We start from the raw sequence: 9,738 nt of genomic DNA on the forward strand, positions 1-9,738 counted from the left end.
TACCGTGCGTGAGGCCGCAAAGTGATATGAGGTGTTACAGGCTAGATCGGTGTGACTTAGAACTGGGGTCCTGACAGCTTTGGTATCAGAGCCTGACTGCCTGTAGGATTACCAAGCCAAGCTGGTCAAAGTCGTGTCTAGAAATGCTTTAGTTATATAAGGGAATTGATTGTGGATGGGAACGTAAGGCTCTTTTTACTCCTTATCCTCATGACCTTCTGATCTGAGTCATCTTATCTTTTCTACGGGGTTAAGAACTAGGCTCCTCTTCTATCTCTCAGGATGACATGTTACTAAACCGTAGTTGCCTAGGACTGTTGAGTTCAAGCCTTAGTTCAGTTCCTACTACTTCCATATGTTCATAGCTGGCCTCAGAACCTTGAGTTTGTGATGTTGAGTGGCTATGCCACCATTTTTGCAGGATGTCTCAAATCATTTTGGGCATTTACAGCCGTTATGTTGTCTGAGTCATCCCAGGTTTCTAAATAGTCTGATGCACTTGCAAATCTTTCCTCCATGTTATCGTTGTATTTTTGGGTCAGATTAAGCACACTAACCGGTGTGTTGAGGTACTCCGTTGCCTTGACGTGTATGTTGGAGTTAGTATTATGACCCTAGGTGTCCTCGGGAACCACTCAATAATTTAGCAATGTTTTCGTATCCCTAGTGTGATGATTCTGGCCATCATTCTCGAAAGCATCCCTTGATTTTATTAGTTAGTAGGTATTCTATTCCTAGGTTTTGAACCCGAGATTCACTCCACTCACCTCCTGTTGATAGTGTTTGCTAGTTCCTTTAGGATATTAGTAACATTTGCGATAGTCCTCGAGGTCCGTGGTATTTCCTTCTTCCAAATACCATGAACTGCTTATGGCATAAGTTCTCTGAACGAAAAGATCACAACAAGAGTGCTCTTGACAAGTTCTCCATTCAAATTGTGAATCCGCCAGTCCTTCTTCTTCTGCATGGGTTATCCGGAAGAAATATGTTGAACTTGTTCGACATACTAATCCATGCGTCCACAACTTAGAAAATTTTATGTTCCTTGAGTTGTCCCCCTTCAGTTATATTCCGACTTTCATCTATCAATTGATAGTCAAGGGTATGTGTGTGATCGTGTTCATCATTGCCTTTTACTTTTGAGGTTCGTCCAACCATTCTATTCCGGAATGACTAGGAGAAACAAACTCCAGAACCTCATCCATATCTAGGATTGGGTCAAAGCAATTGTATCCCGTGGATCAAGATGCCAATCCAACTTTTGCACTGCTCTACCCTAGAGTGTTACCATATTTATGTCAAGAGTGTCATGAGAATTGCACCACATCTTATGAATTCTTGATGCAGTAATACTTCTTGCCATCATTGTTCATTCCTCGGTTCCCGTGTTATTGTAACCGGAATGCCGACAAGTGCACTATGATGTGCGAAATCAATACTCCTAGCAACTCCATTGCTTGGTAGTTAATGGACAATACTCTCATTCTTAGCGTGCTGGTTATTGAATTATCATTCTAAGACTGATCGTGCTACCTAGTCCGTTTTCCTTGGTGCACTCTTCGATCAAGAGTTAGGATTGTGTCAATCCTTGCTTAATTGATCACATCATACTGCCTCGAAAGCAAGATTGATCTCGAGCTTAGTAACATATCGGTGGTTCGTGATTTTCCGAATATCTTCTCGGAAATGTTACCAGGTTGTCACCTGACCGCTATGTTGAGTTCGTGATCAAGTTGGTTTCTTGTAAACCACCCCTTCTCCAAGAATCTGTGTTGGATACCCCTGAGCTAGTTGGTCAAGCTAAATAACAACTTGGAGAGTTGGAAGATAAAAGCTTGTCTAACTTAGTTCATTTCCAAAGGGATATCTTGTGTTTGTGTGTTTGTTGTAGAAAGATGATTTCTTCATCGATTGGTCCTCGTGATCAGATGTTGAACCTATCATCTTGCCCAAACCTTGATTTGAGTGTGGGCCATTGTCAAATCAAGTTAGAACAAACGATATTCGTAATGTTGTCTTACTCATGGTTGATTCCTCGAGCATACACCATTACATCTTTTGGTCTGACCAATGCCATCACATTGTTCACATAGTGGTGGAAGTCCAGTGATATGGAAATTACGATAAGTTGCTGTTGAGCCCATCAGCAACATTTTGTCTCCTCCATGATTCGTGTTGAACATTCAGCTGGTGTTGGAAACTTGTGTAAGCATTTTCTTCATGCCCCATTCATGAAGTATATGTTTGGATGAAAGAAGTGACTTCCTCTCATTCATGTGCATTCGATGCAAGTTGTCACCGTGAATTTGAGAAAGTTAGTTTTGCTTCCTTTGGAATCATCCCAAGTCAGCCATGCATGTGCAAAGTATACTATGGTTTGGTATATTAATTACCTCCACTCCATATGAATTCCGTAGCACATCAAGCCATTGATTGACTTGTTCTAGGTAAAGAAGTCTAATTTAAGTGCACAAGACTTCGATATCCTCGATGATGGTTCCCCACCTGAACTCGGTAGTATTTTATTATAAGACTACTATGTGGTCATGTTGTCTGGGACAGCATGTTCACATGCGTGTAGCAGAACCCGCTCATGTCTTGGAGCTTGCTATCGTAGTTAATCTCCCGAGAATCTCACAACATCATCTCGTGGATTTGTGTTGCAACTCTTCTTTTCAGACATGTTGAGTCTGAAGTATCCTGTTTCTAACTAGATCTGAATCTCAGGCAGATATGATGGTTGGAACATTCCCACCATTTGCATTTTGTTCCCCAGCTTGCACCCCATTGTGCTAATCTTACCATGGGTTGCCTCTCGATAATTACTACTCAGGATTATTTTCAAAGTGGGCTTACCATGGGTCCCATTCATCTCCAATGATAAGCAAAAATCACTCATTGCATTGTCTTCAACAAGGTAGTCCACATCATCCATCCTGGTCTGAGTATGCCATTCTTTGACTTCGTTCAAACGATCAATTGTGAATTTCCTCAGGCTGGTATGAAGAGTTTCAATGATCTTTGTATCAAAAGTAATTCTTTTTGCCACTTAAGGGAATACATCTATGAGTCATCTTCCCTAAGGTGCCCCGTTGTGGAATCATGGCAGTTGACTCGTCGCTACGTAGTGATCGAGCGTGGAATTGTTTCCTACCAAATCGAGCCATCGCCATCTATCTCCTTTCAGCCCTGATGAGTGTCTTGTATCTTAGCTCAAGAGTTTCATATCATTCCATGAGTTGGTCGTGACTCGCTCGATCTTTATGAAGATCAAATCCTCTAGAGTCTTCCTCTCTTCCGTCGTCATAGCTGGATGAAGATCTCGAAAGCAAAGACATCAAGATCAGTATGATGGAACGAATCAACATCCTCGAGAAGAGCAATTGGATCATGAAGATCGTGTTAGCTTCGTGTCCCCTCTGTCTTCTTACCTAACGTCTTGAATCTCGGGACGAGATTCTTGTTTAGTGGGGGTGAGTTGTCACAGCCCTATATTTTGGTTGCAGATAGTGGCATTGCATCCATGCATCATGTCTAAAGTTATGTGAAATTGAAATGGGGATTGTTCCAAACCCTAGCACCAAAATTAAATCAACTAAGTTCAACTGAAAATTGCATTCAATGAACCCAAAATGCCTTCATCAACGTTTGATATTTTTGGCAAGGCTTTGAGTCCAAACCAAAAATGGTGAACATTTTTGTGGAATATTTTGGGCACTGAATTTAAGTCATTATTGTATTTGAATTTGGAATTATATTCATAATATATGGAATATGTTTCAAATAACTTTGAAATGTTTTATGTGCTATTGGAGAAGTCCATCCAGCAACATAAAAATATTCAAAGGGTTTTTGTCACTGTTTCGAAATTGTTCTGAATTTTAAACAGTGGCAGCATGTTAATCAAAAGAAAACAAAACAAAAAGCTAAAAAAGGGACAAAAACCTTACCGTGCAGCCCACCACTATAGTGGCCTACTGGCCGAAGCCAGCCCGGCCCACCAGGGGCAGCACTGTCTTCTTCCTCCTGCCAGGAGGAGAAGCAGCTGCGTGCCCGATGCGCAGGCGAGCCGCGCTGGCTCCTCCCTGCCTGCGTGCCCCCTCTACTACCTGGTTGCCTCCACGCGTGCCACGCACTCCCTCTCGACCCCCTCGCTCTCTCCCTGGACCCCTCCCCCTCCTCTGCTCTCTCCCGCAGCACCACCGAGCGCGTTCGCCGCTGCCGCTCGCCGTAGCCATGGCCACCACCTCTCCTACGTCCCCTGAAGCTGCCCACAAGCTCCGTCTCGTTCCTCTCTTCCTCCTCACCGAACCTCCCGATGCCGGAAGCCCCTAAAAACGTCGCCTACATCGTCGTGTTCACCGTCGGGCACCAGAGATCGTCGTCGCCGATTCATCGTCCACAGGGCTTCCTCGAGCACGTTGGCCATCCCTACGGCACCGTTGTGAGCCCCCGAGCGTTTTCCCCCTCTCCCTGCAGTCAATCCCCTCCTCTAGCCAGCCTAGCCACCAGACCCGAGAGGACCCGCCGCCGTGGTTCCACACCGGCGTGGCCTGGGCCACCGCAGCTCGCGTCCGCGCGCGCCACCTTGCTCAGAAAGCTCCCAGGAGCCCAGAACTGCCGTCCGCTCGACCTCGCATGCACCGTAGCATCTTAGCCGTCGAGCCCGTACTCCGGCCGCCGCCGCGAGCTCGTTCCCGGCGAGCTCCGGCCACCCCAGCTGCTGCCGCCTGTTGCAATGGATGCGCTCGAGTCCTGGCGTTCCATAGCTGCAACCGGCGCTCAAAACCATTCCCCGTAGCGTATTTCTGTGGTGTCTCCGTCGTCGGTTTTGGTCACCGCCGATGAACTCCGGCGAAGCCGACATGGCGCCACCATTAGCCACTAATGGCGCTCTAATTAACCCCCACAGCCACTGACCGGTGGGCCCAGCTCCTCTAATGATTTTGGTTAGGTTTAACTAAAGTCACTATTTATGACTGAACCTATGACACGTGGGTCCCAGCGTCAGGTTTGACCTGGGTTGACGTTGTTGACCTGATGACGTCACACTGACGTCAAGCTGACGCAGTAATCATTTTCTGGATTAATAATAATCTAGGAAATTCCAAAAATGTTATAAACTTCTAAAAATCATAGAAAATCAACCGTAACTACGAATGAAATAAATTATATATGAAAAATGATCAGAAAAATCCAATCTATCCATCTGTACAGTTTTCATGCATGTTTGAGCAAGTTAACCTCACTGTTTAGGATGAAACATGATTAGGACAAATTTGATAATAGATTTGGATTTGGAATTTGATCTAGCTTTGAATTCCACTTGAATTAAAATGACTTTCTGTTGCATTAGCCCAAACACCAACATGTTGCCATGTCATGATCATACATCATATTGTTGCATTGCATTGATTGTGTTCTTCCTTGTTTGTCGGTGTTTGTCCCCTCTCAGTAGACGTGGTTTCGACGATGTGATCGATGACACCGATGAAGAGCTATACTATCTTCAGAAGTGCCAGGCAAGCAAAACCCCCTTGTTCATTCTGATACAATCCCACTCTCTCGCTCCTGCTCTCTTTTACTGCATTAGGACAATAACGATTCAACTGTTACATGTTGCGGTAGTTGAACCCCTTTCCTTGCATGACCTGTCATTGCCACAATAAATAGATGAAACCCACTAGCATGAGTAGGAGTTGTTTGAGCCCTGTTGTGACTACTCATTCGTGCTTGTTTGTCATGCCTGCTACTGCTTAGAGTTGAGTCAGGTCTGATTCATCGGGGATGAATTGGAATGTGGTGAACATGTCCTACCGTTGAGAGCTAAGTGTGTGAACACGATTTGGTAAAGGTAGCGGTGAGAGGCCATGTAGGAGTACATGGTGGGTTGTCTCATTGCATCCGTTCTGAGGAACTGAGTTCTGTGTTTGTGATCCATGAACAGTTAGTACCACACATTGGGTTCCGGTAACTCGACCCCTCTCGATTTATTAATCCACTCAATCTCTGTCCAGGAGTTGCAACTAGTTTCTGGTGTTTGTAGGTAGTGTTAGTAGTCTACCAAGTGGCACCCGGTACAGGTGGGCTTGGGACAGACTAGGCATAGTGGCCCGGTGTACCAAGTGGCACCCGGATGGTGGGCTTGGGAAGCCTGTACACATCGTTTGGGGCCGTGAGCGACACCCCGACCGGATCTCCTTGCGGATGGAACCCGAATAGGCAATAAACCTGGACGAGAGACTTGTGTGATTAGTCAGGTCGTGGCCGACTCCCTCACCTGGCTTCCGCTTGAAGGTTGCCGAGATACACGGCGTGTACATGGTGGTAAGTGGCGAGAGCGTGTGTGAAGAAGTACACCCCTGCAGGGTTATCATTATCTATCGAATAGCCGAATTCCTCGGATATGGAAACTTGGACCCCTTGCATAGTTCATAGACAAGTGAAAGTGGATACTCTAAAATGCGCAAGATAAGCGTGAGTGCTATGGATGGTGTTCTCGTGGGGAGATGGGAGTGGATCCATAGTGGTGTATTGGTATGGTGAATATGTGGACTCGTGTGCGCCACCTCAAAAGAGTTACTTGCAGTCCTAGTTCAGGATAGCCACTGAGTCAAAGCTGGCTTGCTGCAGTTAAACTCCACCACCCCTTTGTTGATACTGATGCATATGTAGATAGTTCTGATGTAAGTCTTGTTGGGTACATTTGTACTCACGTTTGCTTATTTTATGTTTTGCAGAGAGACTTCTGTCTCGCTAGTAGTTCCACGTGGACTTCGACGTTTAGCTTGATACCTCAGCTACGATCTTGTGCCCTCGGCGGGATCTGGTAGATAGTCAAGCTTCTCAGCCTTTTTTCATTTGTAGAAGTCTATACTCAGACATGTTAAGCTTCCGCATGTGCTTTGACTTGTATGCTCTGAATGTTGGGTCATGAGACCCATGTTTGTGTTATCTCGCTCTTCAAAGCCTAATGAATAAATACTTGAGTCGTAGAGTTATGTTGTGATGCCATGTTGTATTTACACATATCGAGCATATTGTGTGTATGATTGAAATGCTTGGTATGTGTGGGATCCGACAACCTAGTTGTTCATCCTTGGTAGCCTCTCTTATGGGGAAATGTAGTCTTGTGCTTCCATGAGCCATAGTAGTCCACTACAGCCCGGTTCATCGGAGTCCTGCTAGCCCAGCACTACTGCTCCGGAACACTTAGACTGGCTGGCATGTGATTCACTTTGTTCATGTGTCTGTCCCTTCGGGGAAATGTCATGCGGTGACATCCGGAGTCCTGCCTAGCCTGCTACAGCCCGGGTTCCCGGAGTCCTATTAGCCCAGTGCTACAGCCTAGATTCGCACGCTGCCGACCGACATGCTCGATGTTGATTCATGTATGCCTGTCCCCGTAAGTTAGTGCCACTTTGGGTTCACGACTAGTCACGTCGGCCCGGGTTCTCTGTCATATGGATGCTAGCGACACTATCATATACGTGAGCCAAAAGACGCAAACGGTCCCAGGCCATGGTAAGGCGACACCCGTGGGAATACCGTGCGTGAGGCCGCAAAGTGATATGAGGTGTTACAGGCTAGATCGGTGTGACTTAGAACTGGGGTCCTGACACAGACAAGGTTTGGCCATTTCAACTGAGCCTTTAGACGTGTTTTCCGACTGTTTGTTGATCCGACTGACTTGCAGTCGGCTCCTTGTTTTGTAGATTTACACGGAGATGTATTCAATGCCCAATGGTGAACAAGCTCTGGAGTAGGACCAAGAGGGCGAGGACAGTGCTGAGGAGAGCGGCGAGTGGGAGTCACCAGCCGACGATGATGAAGATGAGAGCGATGAGTCGGGCGATGAGGAAGTAGCCGACTCACCACCTCGTTCTGAACGTCGATCCAAGCAGTGTCATGATCCCATGGGCAGGCGCGGTAAAACTGTGGCGCCGAGTGCTCCATCTCAAAAACGCGCTCGGTCTCCGACTCCAGAATTGGCTGAGAAGGTCACCAAGCAGCCCAAGGTCAATCCTTCGAAGGCTCGGAAGACCTTGCCTAGAATCAAGATGGACGTTCCTGTTGCTTCTGGGTAAATGTTCTTCCTATATTTTCTTGTTCTGACCGACCTTTTTGTTCTGACCGAGTGGATGATGAACCTTTACAGCCCGACCTCAGCTGCGACTAACATGGACATTGATAAGAATCCGGTCAACGAGGAAACCGACGACGCAGCTACCTCCAAAGCCAATAAGTCTGCCCGATTCGAATGTATTTGGACGACTGGATTGTTTGTCAGCTATCCGTACGACTTTCTCTGTTTATTGCAGTTCCACGGGACATTGTTGTGCTCCCGGATGATGAAGAAGAAGTACCGCTGAGGGGGAGGAGGAGGAAAGACAAGGAACTGGGCGGGAAAGCGCCTGAGGTCCAGGTTCTTCAGTCGACCATGACGCTTGGGGCGGCAGTCGAGCAATTGACGGATCCGGCTCGAACCAACGTCACCTTCGCTGTCTTGCTGTCGACTGGTTGTCCATCAGGATCAGTTGCTCAGACTTCTGCTGCACCAATACAACTCCACGCTTCAGATCCTGCAGCTGCTTCGACTGCTCTGCCAGCATCGCTTTTTACTGCATATCAGACTCCGGACGACCCATCGACTGCTGCTAAGGAAGCTCTTCTTCAGTTAAATCTTGTGATGGGGCAAATGAAAGTGGTGCATGAGGCTAGCCAGGTGGCCTTCAACGCCGGAGCTACTCTGCAAACCAATGTCCAGGTTAGTTGGTCATATTTCTCGTCTGATCACCCACTAGGGTGTGGCTGTTTTGAAATTGTATAAGTCACTTTGGATCGACTCAAGCTGAATCTTTGAACTAGTGGGGGCACTCTGAGTGCACCCACTGGGTGTAGTCCCCGAGACCATAGTTGACCGCGGGCGGTCGACTGTGGTCTGAGAATCTGAACTTTCTTTTTTACAACTCGCGCTGGGCGTGTTGGGGAACGTTGCAGAAAACAAAATTTTCCTACTCGTTTCACCAAGATCCATCTAGGAGTTCATCTAGCAACGAGTCATCGGATGCATCTACATACCTTTGTAGATCGCGTGCGGAAGCGTTCAAAGAATGGTGATGATGTAGTCGAACACGATGTGATCCAAATCACCGATGACCAAGCGCCGAACGGACGGCACCTCCGCGATCAACACATGTACGGGATGGGAGACGTCTCCTCCTTCTTGATCCAGCAAGGGGGAAGGAGAGGTTGATGAAGATCCAGCAGCACGACGGCGTGGTGGTGGATGCAGGGCGTCACAGTAGCAGGGCTTCGCCTATACTACGAGAGAGAGACGTAACGGGGAGAGAGGGAGGCGCCAGGGGCTGGTGTATGAAGTCCCTCCTCTCCCCCACTATATATAGGGGTGCTAGGGGGGGCGCCGGCCCTAGTAGATGGAATCTACTAGGGGGGCGGCGGCCAAGGGTGGGGGGCTTGCCCCCCAAGCAAGGGGGCGCCCCCTTTAGGGTTTCCCCTCAACCCCAGCCGCATGGGCCCTAGGGGAGTGGCGCCCCAGCCCACTTTGGGCTGGGTTCCCTCCCACTTCAGCCCATGGGGCCCCCCGGGATAGGTGGCCCCACCCGGTGGACCCCCGGGACCCTTCCGGTGGTCCCAGTACAATACCGGTGACCCCGAAACTTGTCCCGATGGCCGAAACAGCACTTCCTATATATAATTCTTTACCTCCGGACCATT

Source organism: Triticum aestivum, chromosome 5A (genome assembly GCF_018294505.1).
Source record: "Triticum aestivum cultivar Chinese Spring chromosome 5A, IWGSC CS RefSeq v2.1, whole genome shotgun sequence".
Lineage (NCBI taxonomy): Eukaryota > Viridiplantae > Streptophyta > Magnoliopsida > Poales > Poaceae > Triticum > Triticum aestivum.